Source organism: Herpailurus yagouaroundi, unplaced genomic scaffold (assembly GCF_014898765.1).
Source record: "Herpailurus yagouaroundi ecotype Mexico unplaced genomic scaffold, PumYag 142, whole genome shotgun sequence".
NCBI classification, from domain to species: domain Eukaryota; kingdom Metazoa; phylum Chordata; class Mammalia; order Carnivora; family Felidae; genus Herpailurus; species Herpailurus yagouaroundi.
Genome location: NW_024412397.1, coordinates 8576077 through 8599971, shown reverse-complemented (window position 1 = coordinate 8599971; position 23895 = coordinate 8576077). Strand labels below are relative to the sequence as shown.

The following is a 23895-nucleotide window of genomic DNA, read 5'->3' as shown; positions in this document are numbered from 1 at the left end:
ATATCTATATCTATATCTATATCTATATCTATATCTATATCTAGATATACGTATATAATGAATTCTTCTTATTCATTTTGATGTTAAATTGTCACTAGTGGGGCCATTGAGTCCTCTTTCAACTAGTTTCCTTACTTTCTGGTGCAATATTAAAGGGCTGTTGGGTAGGGGAGAAAACTCATCGTAAAGATGAGTAAAAGGAATGGCCAATAAAACTGCAAAATGACTGATAGAAAAACAAGTATTCTTTTACAGTCACTAAAGTAATAATTGAGTCCCTCAGGCATCATCAATCATTGGATGAAAACAGGAAAGCAGATATTCACAACTTAATGGTAAAAGCTAATATCACCAATAATGGGTCAAATGATATTATTATATCCTGATATGATGCAGTGACAAGGAGATATAAATGGTAATACCAATATATCAATAACATAATATAATATGTTAGTAAAAAATAATATATTGACATAATATATTCATATATTATATATATGCACTATTAAGAAAGATACCAATGAGTTTCTGTGCACAGAAAACTAAAGATACATTTATGCTTTAGATAAAGTAGTGGATGGAGCACCTGAGTGGCTAAGTCAATTAAGCATCTGACTCTTGATTTTGGCTTAGGTCATGATCTCACGGGTTCATGAGATCAAGCCCCACAACATGCTGTGTGCTGATAGCATGTGAGGTCTCCTTAGTATTCTCTCCCTCTCTCTCTGCCCCTCCTCTGTTCACACTCTCTGTCTCTCTCAAAATAAATAAATAAAACTTAAAAAAAAAGATAATGTAGTGGATGGGCATGATTGGTATATGGATGTATGTTTATATGTATTGTTTCCACATACATATTACATATTTTGAAACAGTGATTAAATGTGAAGTCATTTTTACCTTTCCATGGGCAGTGAAGAAATTTTAGCAAACTCATAGATATCTGGCAAGCTCATTGGTATGAAAATTTTATATTAATTGACACTTACGTGAATTTATTATTTTCCAGCTTAAGCCAACGAATCTATTATTTTTTAACTTGTGCAGAACTGGCAACATTGTGGCACCTATTCCAAAACTGTATTGTTTTCTTTCTTTATTTCATCAGCATTGTTTTGAAAGCTCACTTCTGTCTGTCTTGAAGTTTCATCTCAAGCCAGACCATGCTCACTTTCAAATTGATAGAACCGCAAAACTTTCTGCTTTGCATTTGGTTCTTTTTTAAATTTGTCTTATTTGTGTGTGTGTGTGTGTGTGTGTGTGTGTGTGTGTGTGTGTGTATGCGTGCACACATGTGCACAAAAGGAAATGTTGTGTTTGAGGAAAGCAAGGAGAAGTCTTTTAAATTGACTTATACATCCCAAACTGCCTTCCTTGTAGCTATTATTATTATTACTATTATTATTACTATTATTGCCAGTAAAGGTGGTGTTTATTGCTGGTGCAGGCACTGTCTGTCTTGGCTTTGATGATACTTCTCTCTCTCTCTCTCTCTCTCTCTCTCTCTCTCTCTCTCTCTTTCACACACACACACACACACACACACACACTCTTGCACACACACACATAGTGCCCATTTATAAATATTTTATTGGAAACATTTTCAAACTCCTCTGACCCAGAAATGCCTCCCAGAATTACTTTTATATTTTACTAGTTTGTTTTCTCTTATTTTCAGTCTTCTATTTCCTTTATCTTCTCACCTACTTCTCACCTTCTCAGCATCCTGCTAACTGCTTAACAATTGGTATCAGAATAAGTCTTTACTCATCCCATTTGATTACAGTGGAGCACATACCCCCACTCTGGTCTAAATTCTTTCCAACTTTCCTCTGAATAACATCCGCTTTTGGAGATTTAATCCGTTGTTATGCTTTCCCACAATTGTTTTCCTCTCCACTCCTTAAATGATCTCTCTCTGTGTCCCTATTTTTATTTCCACTGCCATAAACATCTTTTCAAAACCTTTTAAAAACAAAATTAAAAACATTTTTTATCTCATGGAGAGTTGTCAAAGAATTTCGCATTTGTCTGTGCTTGGTGTGTAGATGTCCCAAGAATCTGAGGTAGAAATGGCCAAGTGGTTCATCCTTATCTCCTGTCCTCCTCTCTGACCATCTTCCATCTGGCAGAGTAAGTCATTCTGTTAAACACAGGTCTGCCTTCTCTCTTAAATCCTTTAGGAGCCGTTCAAGAACCTTAATCCTTACTGAGACCTGTAAGGTCTTCTCAGATCTGCCTCCCAGGTAGCTCAGTTCCAGACACAATGAGCTCATTGTTTCCCCTTGTTCCTTGCTATCCCTCACTCTCGACACCTATACCTGCTCTTTGCTCCATCTAGAAAACTTTTCTTTGCATCCTTCTCTTGTCTGGTTATGTGCTAGTCATGTTTTACCTGCTAATCGTTTTTCAGGTAGGTAAGATACCTCTTCTTCTAGATTGCCTTCCTTAGCATTCTGAGGGGAGTCTCATCTCCCCTGTTTGCTCCTATATCACTGATATTTTGTTATACTGTGTATTGTGGTATACTATAGTAAATGTTATATTAATTATTGTATTAATTGCCTCTTTGTTGGCACTTCCTACTAACCATTTGGTTTGTGAGAGCAAGTATCATCTGAGTTTTTTAACCTTGTGTTCTCAAGTACTCACACAAGTCCTGGAAGATGGAAGTCATTCACTAACTATCTGTAAATGAAATGCTAATTGCTGGCCTCTTTATAAACTATTGTGTTTGTGTGTGTGTGTGTGTGTGTGTATGTGTGTGTGTGTGTGTGTGTGTCCGTGTCCTCAAATCTCCCCTTGGGCTATGATGGTTAAAAATATTTACAAAATGTATCCTCAGACATCAGCTTTCCATGAATATTTTTATTGCATTAATTTCTTCTTTCCACTCTGGCATTAAAAATTCTAAATGTCATGGGTATTTAAAGATATATTTATTCAACACATAATAAAACCCTGTCCTATTTGTGCTAGAGTTTTTGGTCTTTATTTTTATTAGAAGCTTCAGTGAATTGCTTTGGTTTTAAAAAATGTTTTTATACAGCCTTCATGTAGGGTATTAACTGATTAATCCTTCTCCTAGAAGATTACAAAACCCTCAAATCTGTGCACAATTCAGCAAATCCAGATTAATAGCATTTAAGCATTGGAAAGGTGGTTTCTCTTGGGAGCGTGAGCAATTATTTCAACTTTATGCCCAAGTAACTCAAGCCATTAAGAGCTGTCCTGCCTTTTAAATTCTCTGAGCCAGGAGGGATAACTGGCAGTTCTACCTGAGTTTCATTACCTTTCATCAGTGGTTTCTTTTTAGCCTGATTCTTGGAACTCAGTCTGGGTCTAAACATTATGGAATCCTTGTGGCCACGCCCACTCTCGCTGGCTCTTCTTTTCCTCCCGAGATTACAGCAGCACTAGGCATTCAGACAACCGGATTCTGCCTCTTGTTGGCCACTCCTGTTCCCTTGCCCCTCAGGAATGTGTTCTGTTATTGAAACACTAAAGTTTTGTCATCAGAATAACTGAAACATTTAACTTGTTCCTGAATAAGACTGTTGACAAAGAAGTTTCAGTTTTACATGCGATAAGTAGATTGTCTTTCACTGTCTTGTGTGTGCCTGTGTGTGTGTGTTTGAATCTTAATCGTGTCCTCTCTTTTTTTTTTTTTTAATGGTTATTTATTTTTGAGAGAGAGGGATAAAGTGCAAGCAGGAGAGGGGCAGAGAGAGAGGAAGACACAGAATCTGAAGCAGGTTCCAGGCTCTGAGTTGTCAGCACAGAGCCTGATGTGGGGCTTGAACTCAGCAGACCACGAGATCATGACCTGAGCTGAAGTCAGATGCTTAACCGACTCAGCCACCCAGGTGCCCCAATCGTGTCCTCTCTTATTTAAATATCATGCTTCTGTGTCTGTGTCAGCAGGAGAGTGCTTACCATCCTACTGACACCAAATAAAGCTTCGACTGTAATCATTGTAATTACACCTGCTTTTATTTGAAAATAATCTTCACTGTAGACTTGTGTCAATATTTTGTGATTTAAATCGCTTCCTCCTGCGTTTCTAGCATTCTGAACTTTGGACCTAAAAGCATAAAGATCTGGGCCATCTAAAGATTTGGCAGTTGTTAAAGTGCACAGTTGAGTCCTGGGCTTCGAATATAATTGTAAATTGTAGCACACTTAATGAGTATAATAACCTAACAGCGTGAGTGTTGTTTCCATAAACACGTTTGCATAATGATAGACTCACATCTGAAAAGAAATCGGCTAATCAATGTGAATTCCAGTAATTTGTCACATATCCTGATGCGGGATTGACATTCTCTAAAAACCTGTTTAGTCGAAAGCTTGTCTCGGGATTATACACAAGATGTGCATTACAGCGGAGGGGATGTTTCTTTGGGCTCTTTTTATTTCAGTTACTACGGTCCACTTTCCTATTCTTTAAGGAAAAACCTATTCCCAGCAGTGTCTCCAGCTTCATCTTGAGATGTGCTTTCAGTTTGGTGACAACAGTTTGACATTTTGTGTTTAAATGAGACTTTATATTAGATTATGAGAACCTGAGGCTAATACATAATCATGCCTTTATTTCCTCATCAATATCCGTGAGACATTGTGGATAATTCGGTAGCTCAGAAATACTCCAGAAAACTTACGTTTGTCAAAAGTTTTACAGTTTGGGTTTATTGTGAGCAGAACCACCCTGAATCAATAAACAGTGTAAACTATGGAATGCCGTTAAAGATGTAGAATATATTACAGAAAATTAATTCGGACCCGAGGGACCAGCAACAACAGAACAATAAAAAAACACAAACAAAACCCATTTTTAAATTTCAGATCACATGTGTTAAACTAAATGCTCTTCAGATATACTTCAAGTTAACTTTTACTTAAAATTATTTGTTTCCTTGTAGGGTCTTTATGTAACTTAATTGGCTATGAAGGATTTTTGCTCCCTAAAGAAGTTAACTTGACTTCATTCAGTGTGGTCCCGTGTTTCTGAAATCTAAAATTTGTTAAACCCAAACATGGGAAAAAAGGATTGTAAACACACACACACACACAGACACACACTCATAGCAAAACCAATTCATTGGTCTTTTTATTTGGCATATTTTATTTCTGTTCTGGTTTGGAGGACCTTAATTTTCTAATAATATTAAAATAATATTTTATTTTAAAATATTAAATTAATATGGGTGGCTCAGTCAGTTAAGTGTCCGACTTCAGTTCAGCTCATGATCTCATGGTTCATGAGTTCAAGTCCCACATCAGGCTCCCTGCTGATGGCTCAGAGCCTGGAGCATGTTTCTGATTCTGTGTCTCTCTTCTCTCTGCCCCTCTGCCACTCATGCTCTGCACCTCTCTCAAAAATAATAAATAAACATTAAAAAATTAAAATAATGGAAAGTAAATATTGATGGGTTTATATCTTCATTTAAGACAGAAGAACTGGGGCGCCTGGGTGGCTCAGTCGGTTAAGCGTCCGACTTCAGCCAGGTCACGATCTCGCGGTCCGGGTCCGTGAGTTCGAGCCTCGCGTCGGGCTCTGGGTTGATGGCTCAGAGCCTGGAGCCTGTCTCCGATTCTGTGTCTCCCTCTCTCTCTGCCCCTCCCCCAGTTCATGCTCTGTCTCTCTCTGTCTCAAAAATAAATAAAAAACATTAAAAAAAAATTTAAGACAGAAGAACATGAATTTACTTTTTGTACTTTTGTGATATAGCTATAAAAGACTAAGCAAAATTCCTAATAAAATTATTCTTTTGGTGGGGCGCCTGGGTGGGTCAGTTAGTTAAGCATCCAACACTTGATTTCGGCTCAGGTCACAATTTCACAGTTGTGAGATCAAGCCCCACGTTGGGCCTGCACTGGGCACGGAGCCTGCTTAAGATTCTCTCTCTCCCCCTCGCTCTGCCCCTCCCCTGCTTGCATGTGCTCCTGTTTGTGTCTGTGAGCATGTGCTGTCTCTCAAATTAGTCTATTAGCTCTTAAGTTTAAATTTAATATAAAATTGCATGCATTTTTCCTGCCTTGAAAGGTTTTCAAAGACAAATAAAGAAAGCAGGAAGAAGAATGAAGAATCCTCAAATTACTCAATGGTTAGTTAAGAACGTATGTAATATAATCATATAATTTCAAATGAACAAAGATCTCAAAGATCCCAGGTTGGGGGGTGGGTGCATAGACAGAAGAAGGAAGAGAGGGAGAGAAGACAGAAGGAGAAGGGGAGGAAGAAAGGCCTTTTTTCTTCTGTCTGTAGTGAAATATCCTTTTCTAAAGAATACAGTATTGATCCAAGTTACTTTTATGTTGATACCACGGAAATATGGATTTCCTTTGCTTTTGTTCTTAAGTAGGAAGAAGGAAATATCATGAAGGCATTCGGTGGCTGGGATAGCTAACAACATCAAAGAGGTCAAGACTAATTAATTTTAACCTTACTGATTTGGGGGGGAGGGGAGGGGGGTGGGCAAGGACCCCCCTCCCGTTTGTGTAATGTAATACAGGCAGAATGTTAGCCAGCCCAGTATCTTATTTAATAATGTTATAAATTTAGAGGAGGATGCGATTCATAAATGTTTGAAAGAATGATTAAAATACACCATATTCTCTTACAGCTGCTAAAAGAGACGAGGTCGTGGCAATAGAGTACTTTATACCGTTATTGATAATTCATAGATAAGAGCAGAAGACCATGTTCAAAAGAAACGTAATAAAAACAAAAAAGCAAGTGTTTACTTTAACATGAGTAAAAAATTGCTAATATAAGCTAAGTAAAAATTTGTTTTGAATCAGGAATATGAAGTGTCCCGTTCTTTAAGATGTAAAATACATTAGGGGCGCCTGGGTGGCGCAGTCGGTTAAGCGTCCGACTTCAGCCAGGTCGCGATCTCGCGGTCCGTGAGTTCGAGCCCCGCGTCAGGCTCTGGGCTGATGGCTCAGAGCCTGGAGCCTGTTTCCGATTCTGTGTCTCCCTCACTCTCTACCCCTCCCCCATTCATGCTGTCTCTCTCTGTCTTAAAAATAAATAAACGTTGAAAAAAAAATGTTTAAAAAAATAAAAAAATAAAATAAAAAAAGATGTAAAATACATTAAAACACCATTTCATTGTTTTTTAAGGAAATCCAGAGTTGCCTTTCTTAGCCTATATCCAACAAATTCGTATTTGACTCATAAAAGTGTATAGATTAATAATTTTGCATGTGTTTTCTGTAAAGCTAGATATTATCAAATCAGCTAATTTCTTATATCTCACATTATGACAAAATTGGTGCTTTTTACAGAAAAAAATTCTTCGTGTGCCACCAGATAATCAAACACTTACTATACCAGAAATACCCCAAAAGTCCATGTAAATGTGCAGTTTTCTGTATCATATGTATTAATTATTCTATATGAGTTACACATTAACTGTTAGTATTGGTATTTGCAGCCACTATTTTTGTTGTGGTGTCTGTGTCAGAAGTGATGGGTGACATAGTAACAATCGTTACCAGAAGGATTTAAAGAGCATTATGATAGTTTCCTAATTGTATTGTGAATAACAGCTTGCAGCCCTGAAAAGCATTATGCCATGCAATAGGCAGTGATGTAATTTTGCAGTTGTTTTATTACATTTTCAGATGAAATGAAAATCCCCCTTGTTTCTTACTGTGTCTCATTATTAATTCATAATTTATCCTCCTTAGGTGATTATCCTGATTCATGTATCATTCCTTGGCTTGTATCATATACACAGTTGCCATTATATAAAGGTGGCAATTTGATAATTTGATGTTTCTCATTACAATGGAATTACTGTCCTTGTATACAGTGAAGGAGGTGTCTGTATTTCAGGAGGCAAATTATGAATACTTACTTAACAAATAGAGACCTGTCATTGAGCATATTCTCCCATTAAATTCTGTTCCACTTAGAATGTGAAATCTGGTTCAACTCAACACATTGATAACACATGCAATAAATTTCATCGCCTAGTATGCACCAGGTCCTATGAAAGGTCATAGGCAGTGTGTGTGTGTGTATGTGTGTGTGTGTGCAGTGTGTATATAGTAGAATGCAGTAGAAATTGTATATATATGTGTGTGTGTGTGTGCATATATACACACACACACTGTATATGCCGTGTAGATATAATTATTTTGTGTATATATGTATATGCTATGTATAGTATATATTATTTTATATATCAATATAATTGTCTATATATATACATGTGTGTGTATATGTATTTTTTTCTGTATATTTCATTGTTTTGACAGGTAAAAAACCTTCCTGGCTTGGAGAGACTACACCTACCTGGCTAATCACTTGCCAGAGATAGCAAAGGACTAGCCTGGGAGATGCCTTACCTCCTCCATCTGACCTGTGCACCCCAGGAGGCAAAATTTCTATGCTTCATTTATCTCAGGGCCAGGGGCCGGGCAAATAGCGACCACCCCTAGAGCCCAGAGCCCAGAGCCCAGAAAAATTATTCACATAAGCCAGTCCTAAACTGTGCACCCTGCCTGGCCTGGCCTTTCCTGCAGAAGCCACAGTGAAGGCTCTGGCCCGATGCTTCCTTTGCCTCCTTTCCCATGTGACATACGCGTGCCATGCCTGCTGCCTCCAGGATCTAGGAGTATATTGATCCCCCTCAGCCTCTCCTCAGTCTCCTCTGGTGCCACACCTGGCAATCTCATAAAGAAACACAAAACACCCACCTATTTCTGTCACTTTGTCTGTCCTCCGCTTTCTGCGATCTGAGAAGCAGAGATCAAGCTGGATGGAGAAGTAGAAGCTGAAAGACATTAAATGTCTCGTGTTTCATCTGATATACGATACGATTGGGGGCCCTTTTAGGTTTCAGACTTAGATAATGGTACGATACAGCCATCGGTTCAAAGATTAAATTGCCGCCGCTTGCAAGATGGGCTGAAGCACTTTCTGGAGTAGTTCATGAATGGTGGACTGGAAAGAAGGTGGAGAACAGATGCTAGCAGGAATGCAGTCAGACAGACGCAGTCTGGGCGAACGTGGGGACTTTGTGTTTTGAAACAAAAGCCAAGGCAGAACCTGTGACATCCTTCAGAGCCAGCCACCTCGGGATTGTATAACTACACAGGGATTTGGGACAAAGCAAGGTCGTCTTTGAAGACGACATCTTTTATGTCTGATATGTCTGAGGGTAGTGATGAGGCCACTGAAGGAAACATGGGTTTGTGTAAGGACTCAAGGAGTTGGGTATTGTTTCTACTGACTTCCACTGAAATGAGAAAAGCAGTGTGGGCAGCACCCAGAAATTGTGGGACACGACCCCAATGAGTCAGAGCTCAAAATATGGATGCATAAATCTCCGGTATCTACTGAGTGCTGGAAATTTCATAAACCAAGTAGATTTTACTTTACTTGCTTTAGTAGCTTGCTTATTTTATTCTTAGTTTTATATAAGTTTAAGTTACAAAGCATTTTTGTCATTACCCTTAGTTTAAGTAATACGCTATTTTAAAGTAAAATCCTTTTAATTTGTGTGTCTACTTTGAAGGAGGGGGAGGATAAAAAAAACTAGTAGACATGGTAATCCAGTTTGAGGGTTATTTTTTTAAAAATACATATAAATTCATATAACTCAAATCCAGAAACTTGCATAGATAAGATGTTAGTAAAGGAGTGGAAAACAAAGTTTAAGTCCTTTTTCATTCACTGAACTACTAGTTGTTGATTTTGACTTAGGTGCTGGGGTGGAGCATTTGAGTTCTGGTCTTATGGAGGTTTCATCGAAGAGGGTGGAGACCCCAAATAAATATGCTACCTAAGGATTCTTTTCTTTTTATTTTTTAAAAGTTTATTTATTTATTTTGAGCGAGGGAGAAAGACAGCACAAGTGTGGAGATGCAGAGAGAGAGAATCCCAAGCAGGCTCTGTGCTTTCAGCCTGGATGCAGGACTCAAACTCAACAACTGTGAAATCATGACCTGACCCGAAATCAAGAGGTGGATGCTTAACTGACTGAGCAACTCAGGCACTCCTTGTTTTCTTGTTTCTTTTTTAATGTTTATTTATTTTGAGAAAGAGAGAGACAGAGAGAGACAGGGCGTGAGCAGGGGAGGGGCAGAGAGAGAGGGAGACACAGAATCCAAAGCAGGCTCCAGGATCTGAGCTGTCAGCACAAAGACAGATGCGAGCTCAAACTCATGAACCATGAGATCATGACCTGAGCCGAAATCGTACGCTCAACCGACTGAGCCACCCAGGCGCCCCAGACATTGGACAGTTTTTAAGCAAGAATTTGTTCTTGCTAATCTATATTTATTAAATATCACTCTGGCTGTTAGGTTAAAGGTGGATGGTGGATTGAGGAACAGGAGAGAAAAAAAATTAGAAGAGACCATTGAAGATGCTTTTGCAACATTATCATATCTGAAAGAAAATTCTTGTCAATAAATATTGTACGAATGAGTGATCTTTTGCTTCTGGTATCTCAAATAGAGACTAGTTCTTCGCTAAGCAGGGAGTATAGAGAAACTTTCCATTTGCCTATGTTCTTTCTGATGAATGGTTGTACCCCATTTTTCACGGCCAGTTTCATGCAACCTAGTTTCTTATCCCCGTGTTGCCTCCAATTCATCATGATCCTTACCTTACAGTGTTGATTATGAAATAATAATAATAGTAATAAGGTTATTAGTTTACATTTATTTGTTGAGCAGGGACTGTGATTGGTGTTTTACATGGATCATATCATTTTCCCAAAGAATCCTATTAGGCAGCATAAATGTCCCCATTTTACATGTAAGGAACCTGAGGCAGAACCGCATCTAAGAAATGCTTCCTCCAATTCCTTTTGGGAAAAGCCAGAAAACCATCAGAAAACCAACCTTCACCTGAGGCCAAGGGGACATAGCAGACGCAGGTAGAGCCCATGTAGTTATCAAAGGTCAGATTCTGAGGGGGACACTCAGCCCGGGGAAGCCACATGCCCACAGGATGCTGCTCCCTCACCCCATGTGTGCTGAACTCTCCCGAGTCTCCCCATACTGAGAATATTCCCAGAGACTTAGAGTCCTTAGAAGAAAAGGTGGTGGATGCCATTCCTGCCCGAGGGTGTAAGGTTTCTACGGAGAAGCAGGCTGGGCGCCCTGGACCACGTTACTTCGAAATTTGCTTTTGCTCGTTGTCGGTACCTGCTCTGTCTGCTCATCTCCAGTACTCACATTTACCCAGGAGGAGAAAGATTTTCCAGTTGTTTCTAGAAACTTCTTTTTTTTTTTTTTTAAGCTTCTCCATTTAATTTGAGATACAACTTTTTCTTTGTCTTCTCCTGCAGTTCTTCATCAAAAGAAATATTTGGGGGAAAAATCCACATGCATCTGATCCCACTATGTTCCTTCAGAGAAACTTTTTCCCCCCATTTATCCACAGTCTATCCTAGAGACACATACATTATCCAATTCAAGAATTTCTTCTTCATAAGAAACAAAGAGTTTAAGCACAGGTTATTCACATCGTGTTGTTTTTCAGCCTGTTCTTATCTGTGTGGGAGAATCACATAGTCTTTGAAACCTGTTCAAAGAGAAGTGTGCTGGCATTTACTTCTTTTATTTCATAGCAATGCAACATTTAAATCAGAGGGAAAAGCAGATTTTATGTTTACCTCACGTAGAAGAATAAAAATTTAACAAGTAAAGACTTGGGTAGGGAAAAATTCATATTCCTTATTTTATATAACTAATAAAATCTTGCTTCCTAAGTTTGAGAAAAAGTTCAAACCTGCCACTTAATTACAACTAGGCTTGTCTGAGGGAATACGGGCTACACGGTTCAATTTGAATTTCAGATACACAGTGTGAATATTTTCTTGGTATGAGTAAATCCCCCATGCAGTATTCGTATTTTTATTTACTAAATCTGGCAACCCTAATTATAACCTCATATACAAAAAACTATTTTTAGTTAAAAGTTAAAAAACCAGATCACAAAAAGGTGTTAACATGTTCCAAATTACTTTACATCGTCACAGTAAAGAAATGATGTTCCCTGCCACAGTCCCTGCAGATAGAATGATTCCTGTCATGGCCACATCCTGGTCGCTGTGAACACAGGCTCACCTAGGTTCTGGCTACCACTGAGGACCCGTCCGTATCACCCTGTTTGGCCTCTGGCCTCAACCCGCCACTGTAAGTCTCTGCTCTGGGGTCAAGTCAGCCCTCACCGAGGTGGCTTTGTGGCAGACCCTCCTGTGTCCTTGCTGGGTGACATACAGGGATTTGGGGCTCCTTTCCGCCTCACCAGCTTGCTGAGGGAAAAAGCCTTGGACTACTGTTCCGGGCCCACTCTGCATCTCAGCAGTTACTGGAACTATCTTCAGTTGCTTGGCCACCCAGCTTGCTGTGCAGGCTTGGGAGGGGCACCTCCTCCTACAGTTACAAATGGATCCGGAGTCGTGCCTGTCCCCTTGCTCTTAGCTCCTGCTCACCCTTTCTGAATTTTTCTACACCTCCCCCTCCAAAGTACAAACCTAACGGAGGATCAGGGAAACAAGATTGCGGACTTCTGGAATCTGCCCTTATTTTTCTCTCTCTGCTTTCTCTGTCTTCCTCCCAACACACAGGGCACCTTTCTGTCAGTAGTAATATAGCCCTTCCATTGTGGCCTCCGTGTTCTCTGACATTGGCTTCACGCTTTGGTCCTGAGTGTAAAATGGGCTTCTAAAAATGAGGACTGTTTTTTTCTTTTCCAACATACCCAGGCTTTTAAGACTCAGTAGAGATTCAAGAAAAGCCAGCTTTCAGACTCAATGACCCCTTTATTTCAAGTAGTAGTATTCTTCCTGTTGAAGGGATGAAAACCATGGAGAAGGCTTCATTACAATAGGATTTTCAGGAATTGAGAGCATATTGCAAAATTATTTTTAAAATCCTCCATAATACAGCCTTTATTATGTGAGTGTGGGTGGGGGAAGATGTTCTTCCTTCTCTTTCTCTGTCTCCCTCTCTCCTTCTTTCTTTCTCTCTCGTGTGTGTACATGTGCCTTCTCTCTCCTTTCTTTTTTTGAAGCATTTGTGCATGCATAATTTTAAAAGCAGCATGGTCCCCTGAATATTGGAGGAACAGACAGTCATCTGGAAGAGTGAACAACCCTGATGATGAATTTTGGGATACAAGGCAAATTCAGGCTGCTCTATTCTGATACGAACAAAAAACGTTCATTTTATTTAGACTCATCAGAAAATATATGCTTAGAGCTTAAAAATAAATTTTTACCTACAAGAATTGGAATGTGACTCTTCTATAGGATTGAATATATTCCAAGGGCCTATTCATTAGAAAATGTGTTGAAACTGTTCAGTGACATTTTTCATTTTGGAACCAACGTGTATACAAATTCCTGGGGAACTGTCTATGCCGCTTTGGCAAGAAAGTCTTTGGTCATAGCATAACTAAAGTAGTTCCAAAGGTTTCCCAATGCAGTATTTTACAATCGGCGTTTTCAGATCTAAGGGTAATTTTTGTCAAAAACAAAAACTAATACGGTCTTGGAGCTCTTGTCGATTGCAAAACTAAAGTGATCTCGAAGTAAAAACTTGAACCAAATCAAATGGTGTGACAGAATGTAATCCTTTATTAAACACCAATGTATCCATTGCAGATACATTTTTTTAAATGTGTATCCTAGGTAAAATGTAAGTATTGTAAAAGTTCCCATATAAACCTGAACTAGGTAGATAGTTCACTTTGGAGCTCCAGGTGGGAACATTTGTATCGATCTTTACATATTAAGGAAAAGTTCAGCATATCACCAGTGAATAAATAATGTGGTTAATAGCGATGCTGTACCTTAATGGTTTAACCTACTTTGGCACAACAGGAGAATCATTCGTATAACATATGCAACCGTTTTAGAAAAAAGAAAGAAACTAGCTAAGTAGAAGATAATATTGGAATCTTATTTTCACTGGGAAAGACAGAAAAACAAAAGTATTGATCGTATCAGGAGTGAGTAGTCTATAAGGCATAAAGTAAAACTAAGCATTAAGGTCAAGCCCTGTGGAAATGCCCTTATATTGATTACAAATACCTACTTAGTGTTTCGTGATTTGCCCGTAATGCGATGGTAAAAGATAAAGCACTTTGAAATTAGAAGTACAAAACAAGAGGGGGGGGAAGGAAACATTTATCACAGAACTGGCACATAGTTTTATATTTTGAAGAGAGAAATTCCGCATTTTGCGTACTGTTGAACATTGCCTTCAACACTCCTCTAAGGAGCCCTCACCTCGGTTGTCCTGGCTTTACCTGAAATTGTGTTCCTGAAAATAAGGAAGCTTGATTGTTACTGGCATTGTGCTGAGTTATCTATCTGCTTGAAGATTCACTGTTTTCCTTTAAACTTATCACCTCTTCTCATAAATATGTAACAGCTATCCCTGTCTTGCTTTTCGATTGAAAAACTGGATTTTTCTCCATTCTCTTTTATACATGTGGATCTTCTCATCCTACTCAGCAACATGAGCCACTTATTATAATTACCTAATGTTTTTAAATGCCGTTCTCCACAGACAGTTGTTTGAGACTTTATTATTACTGAGTTGATCCATTTGTCGATTGTAAAAGAGAGTTCCCATCTTTTGAATTATTTTTCTTTAGCACATAGGAAGAGGTTTTCTTCTAGATATGTGCACATATATGAGTTTTTCATATATGGGATATATGAGCAAGAAATTTTCTAGATATTCCTAAACTCTTTGTCTCATAATGAATATAAACACCTGAGAACTCATGATTTTTGTTTGTATTTTCTCAAGAGTGGGCCAGCAATCTGAGAGATTCTTGGAAGACATACATAACTGTTACTTTGTCAGTCAGGGTTTCAGGAGGAAACAGCTCTCTCAAAAGGAGTGATTGAGAAATCTTACTGCAGACAAGGCAGGTAATGGATGGGTTCAGGGAAACCAGCAAAAGACAGGAGAAAACAAGAGTCAGCCTCTGCCAGCCCTAGGCGTGAAGGACAAGAGGAGCAGTGGTGACCAGCACTGGGGCTGAAGTTGACAGAGGAATTGGCCAACCCAGTGGTGTTGGCCTGGAGAGAGGAGTAGCGGTGCCTGCAGAGGCCAGGGAGAGGAAGTGAGGGACCAAGCAATGCAATCCACTTCTTAACCCTCCCATAGCTCACTGGAACTTTCCTTTGTCAGAATCCAGCTGGAACTGGATGCAGGTCCTTACAGATCAGCCTCTGGGACACAGCAGAGAACACTGAGTGTGAGAGAATCCGGAGGGGCCAGTGGAACATGTATCATAATTCCCATTTTTATCAACACGATAAGAGATTATTTGGATTTGTTAGTTGAGTTTGATTATGCAAATTCCATTAAACACCCCATCCCTGAACTTATTTGCACAGCAGGCTTCATAAGTGGCTAGTTGTAGCATGGGGGAGTGACATCTCTGTGTATTGCTGTGTGTTTCGTAGAGTTCATGATAACCCTACAGTGACAGTGCTGTTTGAAATGTAAATTGGAAGTTTGAAAATAAAGTTAGAGGAACTTTCAACTTTTTGGAAGTTTCTAGTGCCAGTCGGCTTCACAGGTGAGTAAAGACCCTGGAGGTAATGTCTTAAAACACTGGGGGCTTAATGGTCCCTAAGTTTCACCCAGATCTAAAATTTTAAATTTTAGCTTCCTTTGGTCCAGAAGGGTTCCAGTTAAAAGCTAAAAATGTGAGAATGAAATTCAACAGAGAGTTCTAGAATAACCCAGAGAGGATGGGATAACATAGGTAGATAATACAAGGTAACAATAGATAGTACATTAATACGATGAGTTGGAGTAGGTATGGACTATGAATCCCCTACCTTACCCTCAACATGTAAGGGATGTTGAGCCAATTGATAGATGGCAGTAAATATAGAAGCAAATTTTGAAAGGCTATGGGATTATAGGACTACATTTTTTTCCTCCACTTTTATTTTGCTATGGATATGTTTTCTATAATATGGCCATGGTAATAAATTTTTGGAGATTGAATTGTGAGGTCTTTGGAATAAAAGTGGTCTATTAATACAAGTTAATATATGTAATTTAAAACATTCTCCTCCAAGTAATTTATTCATTAACTTTGGCACATTTTTACATAAAAAGGAAATGCCCTTGTCACATATGGTCTCGGTTAGAATGGAATTATAATTTATTTAACACTCTTAAGTAGAGATATAAATATAATATAAGGAAATGCTGATAATCCATAAAGTATTGTGAATGGTGGAGGACACTAACGTGATTAAACATTTCTTTTGCATCTGTTCAGTCTCCTGTGAGTATGTGGTAGTGACCCGATTTTAATTTAATTATCAAAACCACTAATAAACTTAGACATAAATCAAGAGGGAACGGGTCAGTTTCAAGAGTATTAATAAATTGGCACACTCCAAACTTATTTAATTTTTCAGCATCTAAACTAATGAGATGTTACAGTCTATTTGTTTACATATTAATATAGCTGAATGTGTTGCTGTTAATCAAATATGCAACACCTGGAATGGGAAAATATATTTTAAATAGTAGTGGTAATTTACCTCAAAATAATTTTAACTAATTTGAAAATAAATTATACAGTTCAGTTTTTAAATAATAGCTTATGGACGGTACTATAATTTAAAATATGCTTTTTGATGTGACATTTATAAGGTTAAAGCTAATAATACTCATGGGAAACTGTTTCTTTTTTTTCTCATTTTATCTGACTTTTGAGATGGTAAAATGAGTGTCAAATATATGAATATTAATAGACTACAATAGTGACAAGAATCTAACACATTTTTCTTTGTTAATTATACATTCTTGACTAAATTATTTTATGGAAATGAGGTAGCTTATCTAAAATATTTCTGCAGCCTCTTATAATTAATATAATTCTCTGAGTTTATCTCAACAAACTCAAGCTAGTAATGTATCTAATCTGTTTGAGTTAGTTAAGATATACCTATCAGTTTTATTTACAAATGCGTGATACGAGGTACACGTGTCAAGGTGAACAGATAAGATCTTTAACTTCAGAGGCTTTAAAATCTGGGATATAAAATATTGGTGCTTATAAATAGGCAAATGGCATCAAGGTAACCGAAGAGCTCAATAAACAACTTCATAGGTAAGCAAATGCTCTTTTTTGGATTCTTGTCCTCAAACACGTTGTTGTTGTACTGGACAGTACCTTTGTATTGTTCTGTTTGAGAACATCTTGTTGTGGTTAAGAAATGCCTTTCACACAGAACACATGTGGAGAAGGAGATATGACTTTGATATAACTGAGGTTATGGCACAGCGTGAGGATTTTAAAATAGGCACAGGATTATAGACGAAGGGACGATAATAATCTAGGGATGTGATACGGGTTATGGCAGGCGTGTTGTTTTCGAGCAGTTGAGTTGGGGAGAGGCTGTCTCAGGTAGGGAACTGTGCATGGGGAAGGCTGCAGGATCCACTGAAGGGCACACTCTTGGGCCCAAGACAGTTGGATGGCCAGTCGACCTCAGCCAGAGAAGCACAACTTCTGTGCGTCCAAGTGCAAAGTGGAGGGAAGAGACATTCGTCCCTCTTCTCCAGCATTCCCTCCTGATGTTCAGCACCAGAGGGATGAGGCCCCGGGAAACAACTGGGAGGGCCCGGCCCACACTGGAACACACCTCCACCCACCAGGTTTGAAAGACAAGAAAGGAGGTGGCCAACTCCTCCTTCGCCTCCCTGGAGGCTCCCGCTTGACAGTAGAGAGGGGAGATGGCGTGGCCATCAAACGTGAGATGAAGATTTTCGACTGTGCTTGATTGACTTTTCACAGCTAAAAATTATCTGAAATTTGGTGGTCCACCCAAGTGTCATAAGTGGAATGGGATTCAAAAATTTTAATATATTACGTTTAAGGGGAGATATTGGAGAAAAATTAAATTCACTTATGGAACTGGGAACATTCAGCACATTCATCACATACATGTGTATATACATTTATGTATATCATTGTACATGTCATGTATGTCATTACATGAAGGGAAGGAGGATTCTGTTCCTGGGCCAAAGTGAAAAGCACTCCCGCTGCTGAAGAGGGATGCCCAGGTGACATGGCATGAAAATGACAGAACAGATTAATACTCAGAGCGGTATGAAAAGAATCCATTTGAAAAGTTTTGGTTTGCTTGGCATTATGCATATCTTTGCGAGCTAGGCTCTTTCACTTTTAAAATTCATGCTGAAAGATAGGGAACATTATGAAAAAGGATGAAATCAAAGAATTGCATAAGAAATATGAAGGCTCAGTCGGTTGAGTGTCCAACTCTTGGTTTTGGCTCAGGTCATGATCTCACAGTTTGTGAGTTTGAGCCTCCGATCGGCTCTGTGCTAACAGCATGGAGCGTGTTTGGGATTCTCTCTCTGTCTCTGTCACTCTCCCTTTGCCCCTCCCTAGCTTCTGTGCATGTGCTCTCTCTCTCTCTCTAAATAAATGAACATAAAAAAAAGAAATATGGATAATTGAGGGGCACCTGGGTGGCTCAGTTGGTTAGGCATCCAACTCTTGATTTTGGCTTGGTTTCTTATCTTATAGTTGGTGAGATTGAACCCCACATCAGGCTCTGTGCTGATGGCACAGAACCTGCTTGGGATTCTTTCTCTCTCTCTCTCTCTCTCTTTTTCTCTCTCTCTCAACCCATCCAACCCCCCCAAAATAAATAAACTTAAAATAAAGAAACATGAATAATGTAAAAGGACCTTTTAACATGTATTTACTAACTGCTGTCCTCTAATGATGCATTACAATCAAGTAGTCCTGAGGCGCCCTCTATCTTAGGAGAACCCTGTTTACAAAATGGAATCTCCAGAGTGACCACAGGCTTCTGGGGTGGAAAGGGCTTCCAACCTTCCATAGAATTTCAGCAGACCATGGAGCACTTTCCCGCCGATTTCTTCTGATCTTTGCTTCTGTTGGGTGCTCTTGTCTTCAGAACCTTTGTACCACGAAAGTCCCTGCAGGCCCTTTCTCCTCAGTAACTACAGGTGACATTCAAACCTCAGGAAACTCTTACCTCCAGATCCCAATCCCAAATTATGCAGGATAGACTGCTTTATTTTTGAAATTGTTTTTAATGTTTATTTTTGAGAGAGAGAGAGTGCAAGCGGGGAGGGGCAGAGAGGGAGGGACACACAGAATCTGAAGCAGGGTCCAGGCTCTGAGCTGTCCGCACACAGCCTGATGCGGGGCTTGAACCTATAGAACCATGAGATAGTGACTTGAGCCGAAGTCTGACGCTCAATAGACTGAACCACCCAGGCGCCCCAGGATAAACTTGCTTAGTGAAAATAGTGCCTTAGCAAGAAGTAGGCTTTACTCATACTTCACTAAACAAAACTTAGGAAACAAAGATGTTAAAAAGGTACCAGCCTTTGTGTTGTATTTGTTCTTGTAGAACCTCCTTTTCAAAGTTGATTGCTTTCCTATAATGATGAAAATAACTTTTCTGTCCAATAATCTGCATGCCAAATTGGGCTTATTTATTTGATTAATTTAAGTATTTAACCATTTTTTATTTTTCAAATAAGCATATTTAGCTACATAAGAATTAACGTAACGTTTTCTTCATCTACAATATGAGAAACCTGTTGGTTTCGGCTCTTTGTTGACATCCTGTGACCTTAATATATATAGAATTGCTGTTTGCTTAACTTAGAAACCCTAAGACCTGAAGCTTACCTCAAAAGGTAAGTAAATGTCCAATAGGCCCCTAAAACCAGGACTGGCTAAAATATTGATGATCTGATTTCTATGTCATATGTGTATGCTTTTTTTAAACAAAGAATCAGTCGCTGCTCTAAGCAACTGAAATGTTTATTTTATAGAAGGAGTCCAAATAAATGTCGCAGCTTCATAAGTATGCATAGAGATACTCGGTTGATTTATTTTTGGTGACGGGAACAAAACCTAAATTTAGAAGCTATCTTTCTTTTACAGTACAGCCCTAAAATACTTCCAGACATTTTTGGTTTCTGTATTTTGTTTTTGTTCTATGAATCGAAGAATTAATACAGGTAGATGTAGAAAGGTTTTAGCCTTTGTCCATCATTGGATAATATAATTTTAAATATTTTTGTTTCTTCCTGACCCATTAAAAACTAAACACATAAGAAGTGTATTTTTAAGGGGTGCCTGAGTGGTTCATTCAGTTAAGCGTCCCACTTCAGCTCATGTCATGATCTCATGGTTCAGGGTTCGAGCCCTGTGTCGGGCCCTGTGCTGACAGCTTAGGAGTCTGGAGCCTGCTTCAGGTTCTGTGTCTCCCTCTTTCTCTGCCCCCTCCCACTTGAGTGCTGTCTTGCTCTCGCTCCCTTTCTCTCTCTCTCTCTTTCTCTCTCTCTCTCAAAAATAAACATTAAAAAATTTTTAAGTGTATTTTTAAAATACATTTTTATTTTAATTTTGATGTTTATTTATTTTCTAAATTTATTTGTTGTTTAATTTACATCCAAGTTAGGTAGCATTTAGTGCAACAATGATTTCAGGGGTATATCCCTTAATGCCCCTTACCCATTTAGCCCATCCCCCTCCCACAACCCCTCCAGGAACCCTCTGTTTGATGTCTATATTTTAGAGCCTCTTATATTTTGTCCCCCCTCCTTGTTTTTTTTTTAATTTTTTTTCAACATTTTTATTTATTTATTTATTTATTTTGGGACAGAGAGAGACAGAGCATGAACGGGGGAGGGGCAGAGAGAGAAGGAGACACAGAATCGGAAACAGGCTCCAGGCTCTGGGCCATCAGCCCAGAGCCTGACGCGGGGCTCGAACTCACGGACCGCGAGATCGTGACCTGGCTGAAGTCGGACGCTTAACTGACTGTGCCACCCAGGCCCCCCCCCCTCCTTGTTTTTATATTCTTTTTGCTTCCCTTCCCTTGTGTGCATCTGTTTAGTATCTTAAATTCATCATATGAGTGAAGTCATATGATATTTGTCTTTCTCTAAGTTCGCTTAGCATAATACCTTCCAGCACCTCCATCCACATAGTTGCAAATGGCAGGATTTCATTCTTTTTTATTGCCGAGTAATACTCCATTGTGTGTGTGTGTGTGTGTGTGTATGTGTGTGTGTGTGTATACATATATATATATATATATATATATATATATATATATATATATACCACATCTTTTTATCCATTCGTCCATCGATGGGCACTTGGGCTCTTTCCATACTTTTGCTGTTATTGATAGCACTGCTATAAACATTGGTGTGCATGTGCCCCTTCAAAACAGCACACCTGTATCCCTTGGGTAAATACCTAGTAGTGCGCTTGCTGGGTCGTAGGGTAGTTCTAGTTTTAATTTTTTGAGGAACCTCCATACTGTTTTCCAGAGTGGCTGCACCAGTTTGCATTCCCACCAGCAGGGCAAAAGAGATCCTCTTTCTCCGCATCCTTCCCAACATGTGTCATTGCCTGAGGCGTTAAGGTTAGCCATTCTGACAGCTGTAAGGTGGTATCTCATTGTGGTTTTGATTTGTATTTTCCTGATGATGAGTGATGCTGAGCACTTTTTCATGTGTCTGTTGGCCATCTGGATGTCTTCTTTGGAGAAGTGTCTGTTCATGTCTTTTGCCCGTTTCTTCACTGGATTATTTGTGTTTTGGGTGTTGAATTTGATAAGTTCTTTATAGATTTTGGATACTAACCCCCTATCTGGTATGCCATTTGCAAGTATCTTCTCCCATTCCATCGGTTGCTTTTAGTTTTGCTGATTGTTTCCTTTGCTGTGAAGAAGGTTTTTGTTTTGATGAGGTCCCAATAGTTCATTTTTGCTTTTGTTTCCCTTGTCTCCAGAGACGTGTTAAGTAAGAAGTTGCTGCGACCAAGATCAAAGAGGTTTTTGCCTGCTTTCTCCTCGAGGATTTTGATGGCTTCCTGTCTTACATTTAGGTCTTTCATCCATTTTGAGTTTATTTTTGTGTGTGGTGTAAGAAAGTGGTCCAGGTTCATTTCTCTGCATGTTGCTTTCTAAAATACACATTCAAACAGTTTCTAGGATTACTTGAGGCGGGGGGCGGGGGGGGGGAAGATTTTATCACACTCCTGTGAGGGAAAAGTGGTATATGTAGTTGATTCTCATTATTTGTGGTAGTTCTATTCTGAGGTCGCCAAGAACATTGTATTAGCTAATGCTGAACTGCGGTCTTAGAAACACAAAGTTGGGTCCTGCCCGCCTCAACTCACATTTTTTTCAACCAATCAATACATAAACGTGTTTGAAGTGTATTTCTGCTTAAAGACACTGTTTGCAATATATCTTGTCAATTCATTAACGTTGAACTCAGGACCAACATCCCTGTACCTCGTGACTGAGCTAAGCTTACCCAGCACAGATCTTATCTTCCTTAGGCACATCACAGCCTTCTTGTACTTAAGAGCACTAGACAGCACTTCAACACTATGCTTGGGGCCATTTTAACCAGTGACACTACCAACAAAAAGCACGACAATGTGGCAAATGTAGCTAATAAATAGACCGAAAGTAAGAGAGCGGAAACCTGAAGGTGGTGCATTGCTGGCAGGGCCTCAGCTGGAAGTGTACACACTGGGTGGCTGAAATTGATCTCGGGGTTTAAAAAAGGTCATAATGAGTAGATAAATTCACAAATGCAGAATCCATGAATAATGAGGATCAACTGGGCATCCTACGTATCCTTTTCACGTCCTTTTGAGATTCGATGTAGGACTGTCTAAATCAGCTCTTCAGCATACGATGTCCAGTGGGGCTGCCCAGAATCCCAATCCAGATAAGTGAGGGCCAAAAGTAACAATCCAGGCGTGAAGCTTTTGCAGTAATTTGATGTAGTGAATTTTTAGATCTGCTGAGTTTAATTACATTTAAAAAAATGGATTTCTGTGTGTGTGTGTGTGTGTGTGTGTGTGTAAGTGGAGACAGAGAGAGAGAGAAAGAGAGAGAAAATCCCAAGTAGGCTCCACACTGTCTGCTCAGAGCCTGATGCTGGACTCAAACTCATTGCGACCTGAGCCAAAGTCAAGAGTTAGATGCTTATCCAACTGAGCCACCCAGGCGCCCCAGGAGATTCATTTTTAATGTACTTTATGGACAGGCAATAAAAACAGAGAAAGAAAAAATTAACCCTTTCCCCAGGTAGTTGGAGAGGCATGGCATCATGGTTAATGCTGTCCTATGGCTCTGGACTCTGGAGCAGATGTGACAGTATGTATGTGTCCTGTGGTCTATTTGCCTCAATGTCCGGCAGCCCCCAGTGGTCCCTCTTCCACGTCTGTACTTTTTGGCATTATACGCAAACTATGACCCTTCAGAAGAGTGAAGAAAGGCCTGGTTGGCTACTGGCTCCTCAGCTATGTCCTTCTTAGGAAGGTAGAATTGGTAATGCTGTAGAAATGAGAATATTTTTCTGCTCTGGTTTAAGTAACAAGCCAGCATGTTCTGATTCTACTGAAAATTTTAAACCAAAACGTATCTTGCCTTGAACATCAAATGATATAATTATAATTGTTTTTTTCCTCCACCTTTTCTACCACAAAATTCTAGTAATATAATTTTTACAAATATTCCCATTAACAGTCTCTGACTTGTTCTTTATCTTGACCTTTAGTGTGAAATGATTGCAAATGTTATTTTACATACATACATATGTATTTTGTATATATGTATATATTCATAAACCCCAAGTCACCTTACAAGCACTACTATTAATTTGCGACATTTCATGACCACTTTCTGTGTTTTAGGAATTGTTCAATACATACTTGTTGAATGGTTTTGTTAATCAATGATTCTTCAAAGCTACTTTTTATTTTTTTATTTTTAATAATGTGTTTATTTATTTTGGGAGAGAGCATGCATGGAGGCAGGGGAGGGA

At 39.1% G+C, this 23895-nt stretch overlaps 1 protein-coding gene across 1 annotated transcript in view; it reads left to right on the top strand.

Annotated features, from left to right (window-relative positions):
• DOK6 (docking protein 6) overlaps positions 1-23895 on the top strand; it is a 371687-nt gene that overhangs the window by 36902 nt on the left and 310890 nt on the right. The window lies entirely within an intron of this gene.